Source organism: Erpetoichthys calabaricus, chromosome 4 (genome assembly GCF_900747795.2).
Source record: "Erpetoichthys calabaricus chromosome 4, fErpCal1.3, whole genome shotgun sequence".
Taxonomy (NCBI): domain Eukaryota; kingdom Metazoa; phylum Chordata; class Cladistia; order Polypteriformes; family Polypteridae; genus Erpetoichthys; species Erpetoichthys calabaricus.
In genome coordinates this window covers 205,935,068-205,951,681 of record NC_041397.2, presented here as the reverse complement: position 1 = coordinate 205,951,681, position 16,614 = coordinate 205,935,068, and the positions used below count along the sequence as shown (strand labels likewise).

The 16,614-nt window shown below is 38.2% G+C and overlaps 1 pseudogene; it reads left to right on the top strand.

Moving 5' to 3' along the window:
• The first annotated feature begins 1,033 nt into the window (after nucleotides 1-1,033).
• The window catches only part of LOC114651193 (mesencephalic astrocyte-derived neurotrophic factor-like), a 38,178-nt pseudogene continuing 22,597 nt past the window's right edge, over nucleotides 1,034-16,614 (top strand).

The window sequence follows — 16,614 nt, the reverse complement described above, 5'->3', positions numbered from 1 at the left end:
TTTTTCACAAATTGAAATCAATGGGAAGCAATTTATGACAAAAACATAATTAAAAAAAAAAACATAGTGTAACATAATAACAACAATCAGAAATAAGATATACAGTACAGTATATAAAGACCACAGTGACACACTAAATGCTACTAATCTTCACTGCTACCTACAAAAGATACCTGCTGTTATGATTGGAATTCATTTTTAATTATTTCTGACCTTCTCCTAAATTCATTTTGAGGATTTGGATATGTGTAGAATTCAGTGTTGTTACCTAAAAATTATTTAAAGTGTATTTCAGGTTATTAAAAATGTTTAATTTCTTACTCTGGAGCAATTATTATTTTTGATGGGCATCAGCATTTCGTGGACTGTTTTGTTGACTGTTGCTACGGTTTTCTAATTGGAAGTGTGTGCTACATGATGTCATCAACATGGCAGTTTAAAGGTCATCGTGATTCACTTCCTGGTCATCCAAGAATGAATTAACCCCCTGAGAGTGCATTTCTTTAGTTTTACTTAAGTGTATTGATCTTTGGCTATGACGTTTCAGATATGATTTCTATATAAATTAGATAGATTAAAGGTAGGTAGGAAATTCTAGAAATGAACTTTGGGTATAGTAAATTGAAGCCTATGTACAGTATGCTGGCAGAGCAACCTGTTTTAACTACTTTTAGTGAGTTCAAAATAAATTGGAATCGTTGGGATGACTGGATTAAGCAGGTCAGAAGATAGGCATGAATGATCAGTCTTGTATCAGTCACAATATACAGGGGGTCCTCGGGTTACAACATCTCGATATACAACGTTTTGAGTTTACAACGCTCACTCCCATAAAAACGTAAAGAAAATTGGGACATGAGTGTTTCGGCTTACGCCATTAGCATCATACTTACAGACTACGTGGGCACACTAGTTTGGCTGCACACGGCAAGTACATGGCGTTTGAGTGAGGGAGTTGGCAAACTAGTCTGGTTGCACGCAGCACATGTGTTCTGTTTGTGTTGCTTTGTTTGCCGAATTTTTGGCCCTTATCATGGCTCCTAAACGAAAGTCAGAGTTGTCAGATGGTAGTGTTTTGAAGAAGAGGAAAGCCATCACGATGGAAGTGAAATTAGATGTTGTAATGAGATCAGAAGGAATAAAGGTAAGGAATTTTTTTTTTACACTCATTTTTTGTCATTTTTTTCTGTTACTACAGTACAGTGTACAGTACATTTATGTCCTTTTCTTTTTTCTGTGGCTTAGTTGTGTTTTTATGTTCTAGATTATGATTTTGCAAATGTTTTAGGATAGGTAAGCGACTTAAGCTAGGATGTGTTTCGACTTCCACCAAAATTCGGGTTACATCACTATTGTAGGAACGGAACTGTGTCGTAACCCGAGGACGCCCTGTATTTGGAAATGTGTTTGTTACAATATATTATGGGACATATATGTTTCCTTATATTTCAGATATTCTTAAAAAACATATATAAATATGTAAAATCCTAAGCCTAAAAGTGCAACGATTTTGTGCAACAATTTTATGTCACGTTTTTTGTCACGCTTTATATTGGGGTTATTTTAAAACCTATATATAATTTACAATAGTGCACTCAAACCCCTAAAGTCCCCAAAAGTCCAGGCCCTTCAACAATGCTTCTTCTTCCTTCGGGCCACCTCCTTGCCTCCTCCAAGACCTTGTCCTTCCTTCTCTCCCGACTCCAGCCCCCGAATGGAGGGAGGGGGCCCCTTTTATAATCACCCGGATGTGCTCCAGGTGCCTCCCAACAATCTTCTGCCAGCACTCCCCAGTGTGGCGGAAGTGCCGGCTGCACACCCGGAAATACTCCGGGTGTCCCCGATCCTCTTCCCCCCAGCACTTCCATCACACTCGGAAGTCCAGGGCTCCATAGGCATTGGGGAGCCCCCTGGCGGTGACCACGGGCCCTTACAGGGTTGAGCTCCCCATGTGGTCTGGGGGAGGCATAACCCTTATCCGGTCCTCCGGGGCACCCCGGCCAGGTCGCCCCCCCCAGCCACCTGTGACAATATATATATATATATATATATATATATATATATATATATATATATATGTTTGGTATCATTCTTTTCAGAATTTATTGAACTTTAATGTGGTGCTGTTAGATTTTCAGATTCTTCCTTTTTTAAATTATAAACTAAAATATTAATAACTTACATCCCACGAGACAAGACTTTGTGCCAACAGATTTAACCACGCCCAGGGCCGGAAATAAAAGACAAAGAGTAGGACAGCTGCTGTACAGGCTTTTAAATGTTTGAAGTGCCTTGTGAGATGCAGATCATGCGGCACGGCAGCAGCAGCAGCAATCCAGCAGCTGATCGAGCAAAGAGTAGGTAAAAAAAAACTATTTGTTTCCCATTGTATCACTGTTTAAGAGGGGGTTTTGGAGGAGCTACTGCGTCTCCTTGGGGTGCATTTAGCCCCCCTCTTCACAATGCGAGAGGCAGAGACGCGAAGTGGCTGGCGGGTAGCGCAAACCGTGGGGGCTTGTGAGTGAAGCAAGCAGGGGATAAGCCCCCTAGTATACTGTATATATATGTTTGAACTACATACTGTATACGTTGTATTACATTGTAAGATCTGTCTACACATTTTTACAATACATTTTATTTTTGTAAGGGTATAAAGTTAACATCTCAATCTTAGGTCCAATCCATTAAAAAGTCTGCTTCCTTCCAATGAAGTATAATGCCTGCAGATGGAAGGAATTTTCAGACTGGGTGCTCTAGCTGAAATGGCTATTTCTGGGGGTGCCTCACAACTTCAGGTAACTGGATTTAATTCTTGGCCTGGTTACTTTGTGTGGAATAAGCAGATTTTGTCTGTGTTTGAATGGTTATCATCTACTTTTATCCCACTAAAATGAATGCAGTTGGATGCTGCAGGAACTAATTACCTATCTTAGCAAAGGCAGTGGTAGTGCAGGGCACAATAATGCACCACTTCTGCCTGGACAGTTTAGAATGGCCAGTCAATCTAACCTGCAAGAGGCATTTCAGTTTAAGCAAAAGAAGATTAAGAGGTGACATGACTGAAGTGTTTAAAATTATGAAGGGGATTAGTACAGTGGATCGAGACTGTTATTTTAAATTGAGTTCATCAAGAACACGGGGACACAGTTGGAAACTTGTTATGGGTAAATTTCACACAAACATTAGGAAGTTTTTCTTTACACAGAGAACCATAGACACTTGGAATAAGCTACCAAGTAGTGTGGTAAACAGTAAGACTTTAGGAACTTTCAAAAGTAGACTTGATGTTATTTTAGAAGAATTAAGTGGATAGGACTGGCAAGCTTTGCTGAGCTGATTGGCCTGACTTTGTCTGGCCTGTTCTAATGTTCTAAAATGGAAAAAGAAACCTTAGTGCCAAATAAAAAGTACATATAAGAAAGAGAAACATGCAGACTCCATGTAAATAGGCTAGACAGCAATCAATCTGAGAATCAATCCATGGGCTCCTGGAGTTGTGGTACAGCAATGTTAAACCTCCACCACTCTATTGTCTTATTGCATACTGTATTAACTGGAAATCCTTGTTAAAAAATGATATCCTAACATTTCAAGGAGATTTTTAGGGGGCTGGGGGAGATGAAGAATTTCCTACTATATCACAGTGGAATTCTGACACTCACTACCTGGATCAGTTCCCATTAGCTTGTCCAAAGCCTGAGCAGCATACAATGGAAATCATTTGAAATGCTATACCATCCACTTTTCAAGGTAATTTGTCATAATTTATTTAAAATTTACAGTACACTTCATTTAAACGAATAGCTGAAAAGCCATCAAACTCCTAGTAATATCCAGTTTAATGTTTAAATAATAAACAGTGGATACCTCTGATTACTAGATAAACAATCATTAAAGAACTGAGTTTGTTCCATTTTGAATAAATGACAGGTCCATTAGGCAGTCATTAGAATTAATGAGTGGATAAATGCATCAATAGTACTTTTCCACTTTAAGAAAAGTTGACCTTTCTCCTGTGCCATAATTTACATTGGAGGACTAAAGAGTCCCAAAGAATCAGAAGTAGAAACCCTTTGCCAAACAAATAAGAATAGTACATCTCAGCCTGAACTGATGTGGCCACTATGCCCGGTGATAGGATTCAAGTCTCAGCCATTGTTATTATCTGTTTGTATTTTGTTCCTGTGTCTGCATTAATTTTCGTCTCACATCACATTACTTTAAGTTTACCAGTGACTCTAAATTGGGCCTGGTATTAATGAATAATAGTGTTATAGTGGTATTGTTATGTGTACACAATGCAGTTATATTTTTACTTGCACATTCAACCAACATGTAACACAATAAGCTTATTGAATAAAAAACTCAGATTAGCTTTCCTGATGCTACCAGTTCATTAAATCTTGTTAAAAAAATCCCTAAGAAATAAACAAGTGAATAAGGAAGTACAGGAAAAACTAGACCACTTCATATATTTAACTTTTTAGCCAGAAAAAAGAAAGCAATATCTATGTACAGGATAGTATCCTGAATTCTACCTAATGCTGACTGAGTACATAACAGCATACATTATTGCTATAATGTACATAAGAGAATGAATACGAACCAGCATGAGACATGCAATGGACTGGCATCCTGTCCATTATTGTTTCCAGTATGAGGGAATGCTTTAACCTTTTCAAACGAAAGATTTCAGGTAACGCCAATTTCACGTTATGCAACTTCTAGTGTGATATGTGAGAATAGCTGACTGTAGCTGCTGATCACATACCAGGACCAGGTTAGATTAAGAAACTGAAAATGACTGCCCAAGTCAAATGTACTGACTGAATTCTGATCTTCCAGCACAGTTGCACTCACCACTTTTTGTTACCACTAACAGCATGCTGCCTGGCAGAGCTGGAACTGTACAAAGAGTTAAAACATAGGGTAAGTTTGGCCACAATGTTGGCTCTTTTTTATCATACAGACAAGCTTCTCTTCTATTTGTGAGGTCTAAAACACCCATGTTTCTCATTCCTCATTGCTACATTAAATGCATTGTACTTTTGGATGAACATTCACTTATTATCAGCTCTCATGTGTAAACAGCCTGGCCCTACAACTAACGACAAAATCTACCTGTTTGATTTTATCAGTGTGAGTCACTGGCTATGTCACATTAGACAACCAGCTTCCTGGGGGAACACCAACAACTGCCTCCAACTCGCAAAATTTATGTAAATAAAGTTTATGACTGAAAATCACTGGAAAAGTTGCATAATCTGACATAGTCTTAAATGGCCAAGGCCTGAAAGACTTGTCAAGCTGGACAGGAGTGAAGTGTATTTTGGGAAAGCTGAAAGGCAATGTCAGACCTTAGAATGTTTTGTTTAACCGGTCTGTTAGTGCAGCTTTTGATTCTCATTAGAACTGGCCTTAAGCTTGTATAATAAGTTTCCTGTGTTTTGAGAAACTGGAAAATGTTAGCTTCTTTGCTAGCGGACAGTAAGTCAGGTTTGTGTGCTTAAGTTGGGTAAGAAACTTAGTGCTGAATACCACCGAGACAGTGGAAATGGTCATTGACTTTCACAAACAGCAGTTACAACCTCTCCCGCTAGAAATTAATGATTCTGTAATCAATATGGTGTAATCCTTCAAATTTTTGGGCACAACTATCAAAAACTTTCACAGCTTGGACATTAACACCAATTACATCATTAAAAACACATAGCAATGATTGTGCTTATTACACCAACTAAAAAAAATATTTCCCAGCCAATCCTAGTTCAATTTTACAAAGCCATAATTAAAAGTCAGTCAGTCAGTCATTCTCCAACCCGCTATATCCTAACACAGGGTCATGGGGGTCTGCTGGAGCCAGTCCCGGGCAGGGCGCCAACCCACTGCAGGACACACACCAAGCACACACTAGGGACAATTTAGGATCGCCAGTCCACCTAACCTGCATGCCTTTGGACTGTGGGAGGAAACCGGAGCACCCAGAGGAAACCTACGCAGACAATAATTAAAAGTGTAATCACATTCTCCATTGTTGTCTGGTTTGGTTCAGCAACAGCTCACTCCAGATCTAAATTACAATGTGTTGTGAGGTCTGCTGAGAAAATAATTGGCTGTGCTCTTCCATCTGTTGCAGACCTGTATACATCTCGTGCGGCTAACCATGTGAAATGGATCACTGCAGACTTATCTCATCCAGCTCATCACTTGGTCCAAAAACTCTCCTCTGGTAAACACTTCAGGTCAATTAAAACTAAAACTAACTGACATCTCAATAGTTCCTTTCCGAGAGCCATAGCCCTATCAAACCAGTAATGCAGCCTATCTTCTTTGTATGTCCATGTGTTCTGTCATATACTCTATGAAGGTGTGTGTGTTTACAGTTTATGTCCATGTATGTGTGTGCACGTGCATACACACTATACACTCACACTTTCACTTGCACATCATAATTTGCAAATCTCCTTTATAATTGTACTATTCTACAACTTTGTTTAAAGTTTTTCTTTTTAACTTATGCTATTTATGTTATTTGTATATGATGTTATGTTCCGTTAGAAGCAGCTCCATATCTGCCAAGTCAAATTCCTATACATTAAGAACTGGTGAATTATGATTCTAAAAAAAATATAATTACTAGCTGTGCTAGACCTCAGTATTAATGTTTACAGTGCACCATCTATTGGAATGTATTTTGTAATGTATATAGTAGTAAAATGTATTGCATTTTTCATTCCAACAGATGGCGCATCCCATACCAAATGGCATATAGCAGAGACATACCAACTGGATGGTCACACAGATACATGTTCTTTTATTAAGGTGGATAAGCTGATTTCTGTCCATCTGGCAGTTACTCTCTGTTAGATGTATTCAGCATTAATGTTTGCAAAGCAGTGTGTTAGTCCAGTTGCTATGTAACTCTGTTATATGTTATTTGGCATGAGATTCATCAGAAAAGTGCTAATGTTTGTGATGCGCCATCTGCTGGATAATAGAGTCATAGCAACTGGATAAGCACAGAGATACACAGATGTTTGTTCTTTAATTAAGGAGGACTAGCATTGGTGAGAGGCTATGATTGTACATTCTTTGTCTAGCTGCGGTCCCTTATGGGCAAAAAGTGAATATAAAAGACCCAGTCAGCAAGCAGGCTGCCATTAGAGTTCTCTGGTGTTGAATATTTGGGGTATAATAAGGACATTCAAAAAGGTAAGGGGTTACTTGTAACAGGTGTATAGCTGGTTTTGGATTTCTTTCTATCCTCTATTAAGAAAACTACCAAAGAGATTAGCTGGTACTTTTCATGTCAGGTGCCTGTCAGAGGTGGTCTGATTACACAATAAAACAGCATCTGATTTGTGCCCAATGCAGGTAAGATAGACTACAGCTTCTATACCCTGAACTGAATTAAATGAATTTGGAAATGGATAATTGAATGATATTGTTAACAAAAGTAATTAACAGGTATAAAGAACTATTGCACCTTCTCCCACTATTGCTGTATTTGTAAGCTTTTCTTAAGTGTAATTTGTATTACTGAAGAAGTTCACAGTGACTATGAAATCTAATATTTATTGCAAAAAGTAATCAATATAATGCCTGGGTCCCATTAGCAGAATTTGCTTTAGAGTAAAGCTGAGAAAAAAAACAGAGTGAAAAACATTCATCCATCCATCAGATGCAGCTGATATTGTCCATTACAAATACATGGACTGTAGACATCAGTGCTGGACAGTCACACTCTTCCAGTTTATAAAATGTCAATATTTGAATCTATAAAATCATCAATTTAAGTTTTAGTGAATATATACTTCAATGGAAAGACAGAAATATCCTAAAATATACAAACACAGAAAAGCACTCTGCACTGTCTGAGGCCCTCTGTCTGCCTATGCTTCCAGTTTTAACAAAATGTTCCCCTTTTATGCACAGGGCTGACATGAGTGCCATCTACTCTCATTGGTAAGGCTCTAAAAATGGCAATACTTCACAAACAATATACCATGTCTCAGCCAGGTTTCTTCCCCTGGATGGGGTACAAATTAATGTTTTATGTCTCTTTTATTCATTTTTGATTCTTTGATTTATGCTGATTAGTTCAATGTTACATTTGTTGGTTATGTGCATTATAATTTGTTTTTGATTTTTGGTTATATTATGTATGTAAATTGCCTGTGTTATGTTCCATATGTTTTGTGGCTGGCTCCCCAAGTGCCTGCCAGTTATCACCAGGAACTGTCCTTTATCCTATAATTCTGGACAGTCTCTCACAGTTCATGGTGGTTCATTTCAAATGTGCCTGGGAGTGGTGAGTTATGTCTTTGGAATATTGCTTGCCATTCTGGCCACTCATTATGCTTTTTGTTCTCTTCGGAGCTTCTTTGTGAGACAGAACATTTTTGTGGTAATAAATGTTTTCATTGATAAAGACTATATGTTTGCCCTATTTCTTAGCTGGGGTTTGACAATGATATTCCCCTCTAGTGGGCATCCTTTGGAATTTCTTTTGCAATTTATTGGGACTTATGTGCTTTGGGACTCCTAGTCCACGACACAACAACTGTAACCCACTAAATGTTCCTTCATTCTGTCATAGCATAGTTTAGTGTTTCTGTGTAGTATATAAAAATATGTAAAGAAATGGTCACAGCTGCAGCATCTGTTAATAAAACTAAATGGGAAGCTAAACAATGAACAGAACAAATCTAGCTTAGAGAATGGCTCATCAATAACATACCAACTGAATGGCGTCCTTGAGTTCAAGATCTGAAGTGGAAATGTGTATCATATATCAGGACTCAAGTATTGCTACACTCTATCAGCTTTGCTTTATGAGTGGATTTGTTGTCACATTTCAGCCTTCAAGAGTGTATTGTTAACTGCACACCTTGACAATAAATTGCCCCTTCAAATTAAGTGGTATCTGAAGAGGCTAAGCATTCACAGGGTATTACATTTCTGTTATGGTGAAACCGGTATGTTTTTCACTTTGTGATTTTATCCTGTGTAAAAAGAATGCATTACCCACAGACTGGTCTCGCAGACCCTTCAAGGTCATTTGTTCAGTTATTTACACAAGTAATTAAATTCAAGCAATATGTTAGGATTCATTTTCTGAGTAATCAATGACCTAATTTGTCAGACATTAGCCATCAGAATTGGTGTACCTATCTTAAGTGTGCATGAAAAAAGTAATAATAGTGAGCATTCATTGTGCATTATACAGAAGAAATGTCACCTTCATAATTAGGCATGCACTGCAGCAATCTCAGGAACACCATGGGCATATATAGGTAACTGAATCTTCTCCAAGTATAAGTTGTTTATAAATGTCACAGATATTAATTGTTATAGCTATTTGGCAATATTTAAGGGACATTCCTCCAGTGGGCCCACCAATTGCAGTAGGAGCCATAAGGGTCCGGTGCTTTGTGGCCTGGGTTGCAGTTGAAGGCAGGTACTGTACCTTGGTCGAATGATCTTTGCCTGTGAAATTTATAGCAGGGATAGAGTGCTTCCGACCACACTTGAGGATTTATCGGGTGGTGGAAGGGAGCGATTCAAGGACTTGGAGGAGTACTCACTCAACACTGCACCTGAAGCCACTGAGGTAGTTAAAAAAAACTTTATGGTGACAAGGATCCGGAGGAGGATGATATTTGTTCTTAAAAGCTCTGAATGTTTTAGGGATGTTCTGGCTGACACACTTCTTGAACATTATGTGGAGGTCAAGGACAGTGCCACTGGATTGGCAAACTAGGGTGGTGGTCTTCATCTTTAAGAAAAGGGACCAGAGGGTGTGTTCCAGGATTAGGGGGAATCACACTCCTCAGCTTCAATGGGAAGGTCTATGCCATGGTTCTGGAAAGGAGGGCCCGACTTTTGGTCAAGCCTCAAATTGTTGTGGAAAACAACTATCTTCAATCTTCAAACATGGCAGTCACATAGCCCATGCATAAATGTCTCAGTCCACGGAGTGAGCAATCAATTAAACAATTAATTTATTTTTACACTTTTCAATTACTATTGCCTCATCTAATACATCATGTTCTCTGTCTCTTAATATACATAGCTATATTGTTTCATCCAAACAACTAGTGCCACCAGTATTTTCTGACTCCTGTTGAATTAATCTGATTGTTTCCTCAGTCTGTGTTTTCCAGACTGTCCTATTGATTTTAGCACCACTTCATAGAAGGGGTGTTTTGGCTTTCCCATTAGTTTATCATCATTCTAACCTTGGAAAAATCAAGTTGGTGATTTCCTGGGATACTGTTGTTGGCAATTTATTCCTTGTACATCTGGTTTTCATTGCAGTAAGGTCAGGCTTGTTCTGGGTGAGTGTAGGACTCCATCAGAGCTGTCCTTTGTCTCAGATTCTATTCATAATTATTATAGTCAGAATGTCTAGGCACAGCCAAGGAATGAAGAGTGCAAGGTTTGGTGGTCTCAGAATCACATCTCTGCTGTTTGCGCATGATATGGTCCTGTTGGCTTGATCGGGCTGTGACCTTACACACACACACTGGTTTGTAGCTGAGTGTAAAGTGGCTGTGATGAGGATCAGCTCCTCCAAGTCCAAAGTCATGAATCTCAGCCACAAATACAGGACAGCCTTCACCAGGTTGGGAATGAGGTTCTGCCTCAAGTGGAAAAGTTTAAGTTGTTATTCATGAGTGAGGGAAGAAGGGAACGGGAGATCAACAGGTACATTGGAGCAGCATCTGTAGTAATGTGAACATTGTACTGGTCAGTGAGGAAAACACAGGTGAGCTGAAAGGAGAAGCTCTCAATCCCTCGATATACTGGTTGATCTATTTTTTTATCATCACCTATGGTCACAAGCTGTGGATAGTGACTGAAAGGACTAGATTGCGGATTCAAGCAGCAGAAATGAGTTTCATTTGCAGGGTGACAGGGGCTTAGCCTTAGAAATAGAGTGAGGAGTGCAAACATTCGGTAGGAGCACTAAATTGAGCCAATACTCCTTTGCATTGAAAGGAGACATTTGAGGTGGTTTGGCAATCTGATATGGATGCCTCCCTGTGGAGTTGTTTTGGGCATGTCCAACCAGGAGGAAACCTGAACATGCTGGAGATATTATATCTCTTGGCTGGCCTGGGAAAGCCTCAGTTTACCCCTGTCTGAACTTGAGGAGGTGGTGGGCAAAAGGAAAGTCTAGACATTGTTGCTTAGACTGCTGGTGCTGCGATGTGGATAAGTGAAACAAAATGGATGGATGGCAATATTTGAAACTATCTGTTGACTTCTTTCACCTGTGGCTGAAAAGTCAGGCCTTGTTACAATGGATGCCATATTACTGTATTATCTACTGTACATACCATACATAGCCAAGGTACTTTACAGAAGAAGAAAATATTCTGTAATTCCTTGCATTATTATGTTGTGATAAATACTGACCATTCAAATCAACAATCCTCAAAAAGCATGGATGTGTGAACAAAATGACCTTATTTTTAATTTTGACGATCAAATGGACATTACTGATTTGTTTATGTTTGCTATTTGGGCTGTCTGTGCAATATCATTTGCCATGATGCATGATGATCTGAACCTAAACAGAAAAAAATGTGGTGAAAAGAGTTGGGTCTTGATTGAGAGGTGCAGAAGTTAAGGTACATTAACTGACCATGAATGGGGTGTGAGACCATCATAGGCTTGTTCCTGAATACACCACACTCACGCTTAATATGGTGGATTTCCAATTTGGTGATGTGGGAGGACAAACGTGGACAAACAAAATTCACTTGAGGAGAACATGCTAACTTCAGGTAGGTGCAGGATTTCCCACCTTTCTACCCACCTTAAAAATCAACAATAAAGACACAGTAATGCTTATGGAATAAGCCTGTATGTCTTACTCATAGTCCACTCTACAAAATAAATGCTACGATACAATAAGTACATATTTTATATTTATGCATAAGATACTGTTAACTGGGCTGTCTTGATTGAAGTGTCACATTCCTATTAGCGTTCGGAAAGACTCACAAGGGTCTGTGCCATGAAGAATGCAGAGAAGCAGACATCTTCCAACAGGCTCGTTCTATTTGAGTCCCACTACAATACTCTACATGGTGTATCTACTGAAACACAATGTACCTTTATTTAATCTGTTTTTTAAAATAATCTTGATTCCAATTACATTATTAAATAAAACTAGATACAACATATGAAACAAAAAAATGAATAATATGGAGAAAGCAAAATGTAAGACATTGTCATCTTAGTCCAAACACTATTTAAGAACATAAGGAAAAGCTTTGCCCAAAATAAGTCAAATAAAGTTTTTCAATTTATATGCACCTATTGTTTCCAAAAAATTGGAACCATTTCTACTAGCATCAATCAGATTATCATTGATTTTGCTATAATTATGAAATGTATTAACATTTATTGTTCATATTTTTCACAAGAAATATACCATTATAAACTTTCTTTCTTCTTCTCCATTGACAAGGATATCCTGCCTCTTGCAGAATTGATCTTTAGTGTCAAAAGAGTTTAGAAAATGTCAGAATATTACATAACAAATTAATAAATTAACATGTTTTTATTTATTATATGTGATTTCAAATTGTAAACTCTAAAACGATACATTTATAAAACTATAGTAAATGGTAGGATAAAGAACAATAAACCCTTTGGGAAAGATTTTAGCATACTGACCAGCCAGTTCTGAGTCTGTCCTCTCCAGTTTCAACACTGGAAAACAGAACAGCTGTTTGAATAAAGAGATATTGTCTTGTGTGGCAATTTTTTCATTATTTTTTTCAATGTGAAATTGTGCTCCATAAAGAAATATAACACTTTCTGCGCTGAAAAAAAATTAAATTGCTTTAAGTTTAAGGGGCACTAAATGAAAATGAAGCATACAGCACATCAGAGAATTAAGGCATGCATGTCTGGACACTGGGTTTTCCTCACATGTAAGAAGATTACCATTTGCAAAAGTTACAGCTGTGTGGTTTATGTATGTTTGATTAAGTCAGAAGTGTAAACTGGCCACTTGTGTATTATATTTTAGCTCATGCAGAACTTGTCCATTATTTTTGTAGCTGTGGGAAGCACAATGAGGTAGCTAAAAGTTAAGTACAGATGGTTTTAGCTACTACAATAGATCCTTCACATCGGACTGAAAATGAAATATCTGATGACTTGAAAAAGCATTGTTTTCATAAAGCTATAATGTAAAGAAAATACAATCAAAGTTTGGTCATTCCTGTACATTGTGAAAACCACATTGTCTTGTAAAAAAGCCTTTTTCTTCATTAAACCTCTGAGAGGTTAGGTTAAGGTCCCATCCACACTACTGCACTGTTGTTTAAAAACGCAGATATTCTCTGTTTTCGCCTTTTGTACATACTACCCAGGCATTTTACACAATTTGAAAGCTGGGCGCGTGCAGAAAAAGCAAAAGATTTATTGGTTGCTAAAGTTTTATAATAAATCTTGTAGTTGGCGGCATTATCTTTAGTAGTGAAAAATTCAGAGTCTCATGAAAATAAGATTATAAATAGCTCAGTTGATAGCATCTTATCAATGTTTATTAATTATGAACGACTCAATCCATACAGTAACGAGGGATGTTTTCCTCAGAAAAATTAATAATATGGCACTTAACAAAGTGGATGGGTGTAGAATATAGCCAAGCTCACAGGAATATAGGACAAACACACAAACGCACAATGCAGTAAAAAGAATACATAGGCACACATGCACATTTATTTATTTATTTTCTGTACTGAGTTAGTTTTTACAACTATTGTTTAGTACAAAATATGCTCCAATTGCTGTGGCCTGCTTATAATCAATCCTCTCGCGACTAAACATAGAGCTGATCACTTTTTTTTTTAAGTGTAGCTTTAACATTTGCAGTGTTTTTATTTAAAAAATAGACTACCCTTCTGAAAATTGTTACCTTCAATTGTAATCAGCACATTATCGTGACACAGAGACAATTCACTCAAGCTCCATAAAGAATTTATTTCTTTTCTTCTTATGCTGTGAAGGTGCAATTAGAGTTCTTTGCATGCTGATAGCTTTGAATGCACATAAAGCACAAGAGAATTGGGTTTTTATGGGGCTCTAAATTTTTCACTATACCATACCATCAAGGATTTTTCCGTCTAATGTACACATGTCTAGTGTAGGTGAATATCTAGGTCATTTGCACTTACTATGAAATGGATTCCTTTTGTAATCAATGTGAAAACGCTAGTATGAACAGAGATTGTTTTATTTTAATAATGACGTTTTTAAATGAAAACATAATAGTATTGACATGGCCTAAGTGTATATAGTTGATTAAAGAGTTTCAGACAGGCGAGCATGCCGAGTGTTTTACAAGCTTTGGAAAAAGGGAAAATACAGTAAAGGATAAAAGATTGACACCATTGCTAACATATGTTCCCTTAAAGTGGAGAAGAAATCCTGGAATACCTCTGATGTCAGTTCTGCTGGGTCACCTAAAGCCCCACCCCTGCCAGTCTCCCTAATATTTAAATCTTTGTTCAACCGGAAGTTGGTGTTCATTCTTGGAAAAGCTTCAGAAGTGGATGGAGTTCCTTGAGTTGAAGCCTTTCTCACCCTCAGTTAACAGCAGTAGGATTGCTTAAGCACATTTCATGCTTTTCTTTTGTCTTCTGGACACCCTCATTAAATGGGGCATCCTTTCGGACCCCAGCCTTCATTTTGACTTTGTTCTTTTCTGTTCACAACATCTGAAGAAAACCAAAGCAAATTCTGGAAAGCTTTTATCCCTACTTTATCTATACATAGACACCTACATCTGTGAATATCGGGGCTGCTGGATATGAACATGGAAATGAACTACAGTGTAGTCTACACATAACATAATGAAACTGTAGATACAGTAGGAATGCATTTTCCAAAGTTTCTATTTGTATCTTTATTGGGTCATTTGTATCTTGTGTCTACAGTACAGTGAATGTCTTACTTAGATGTGCCAATCAACATGCAAACAATTGCCACTGTGTGGTGCCATGATTAGCAAGTTGTACAACCTTATCTTGATTTTTCTGACTTCTTCTTCTCCTTCTTTCGGCTGCTCCCATTATGGGTTGCCACAGCAGATGATCTTCTTCCATCTCATCCAGTGTTCTGCATCTTGCTCTGTTACACCCACCACTTGCATGTCCTCTTTTTTCACTGTTATCTATATTGTATCCCTGTGCTAAAATCGTTTAAAATATTTTTTTCCTTCATCGAGCAACACTCAATACAAAGTGAAAAAAGGATTTTAGATATCTTTGCAAATTTACTACAAATAAAATTCTGAAATATCACAATGACATAGGTATTGCAGACCCTTTACTTTAGTACTTTGTTGAAGCCATTTTGGCAGTGATTACAGCCTGGTTATCTTCTTGGATTTGATATGACAATCTTTGCACACCTGGATTTGGGGATTTTCTGCAGTTCTCTGTAGATCCTCTCAAGCTCTGTCAGGTTGGATGAATACTGTAGGTGGACAACTATTTTTAGGGTCTCTCTAGAGATGTTGGTTGAGTTCAAGTCCGGGCTTGGGCTGGGACACTCAAGAACATTCCAAATGTTGTCACTAAGCCATCCCTGTGCTGTCTTTGCTTTGTGCTTGGGGTCGTTGTCTTGTTGGAAAGTGAACCTTGGGCCTAGTCTGATGTGCAGAGCGCTGCGGAGCAGGGTTTTATTAAGGATGCCTCTGTACTTTGCTCCACCCAGCTTTCCCTCAACCCTGACTAGTCCTCAAGTCTGCTGCTGAAAAACAATCTCACAGCATGATGCTGCCACCACCATGCTATACTGCTACAATAGTACTGCATAGGTGATGACCTGTGCCTGGTATCCTTCAGATATAACAGTTAAAACTGACACCCAACAGTTCAATCTTTGATTTTTCTGGCCAAGGAATCTCGTTTCTCACAGTCTGAGAGCTCCATAGATGCCTTTTTACAAATTCCAAGCAGAGTTTCATATGTGTTTTTTACTGAGAAGAGGCTTCTGGACACTCTGCCCAGATTGGTGGAATGTTGCACTGATGGTTGTCCTTCTGGAAGTTTCTCCCAACGCCACACAAGTTCTCTGGAACCACCAGATTCTCACCTCTCTTACTAATGCCCTTCTCCTCCAGCTGCTCAGTTTGGCTATGTGACCAGCTCTAGGAAGAGTCATGGTTGTTCCAAACTTATTTCAATTCAGAATTGTGAAGGACATTGTTTTCTTGGAAACATTCACTGCTGCAGAATTTTTTTTTGTACTGTAGCCGTCCCCACATCTGCGCCTTGACACAAAGCTATCTCTAAACTCCGCAGGCATTTCCTTTCACCTCATGGCTTGTTTTTTGTTCTGATACACTCTGTCAACTGTGAAACCTTATCTAAACAGATTTGTGTCTTTCATAATCATGTATAATTAATTGAACTGACCACCGGTGGACTCCAAACAAAGTGTAGAAACATCTCCATAATGATCAATAGAATGGAATGTCCCTAAGCCAGATTTCAAGTCTCATAGAAATGGAACTCAATACTTATGTCAATGTGATATTTCAATTGTTTATTTTTAATAAATGTCCCAAAACCTCTTAAA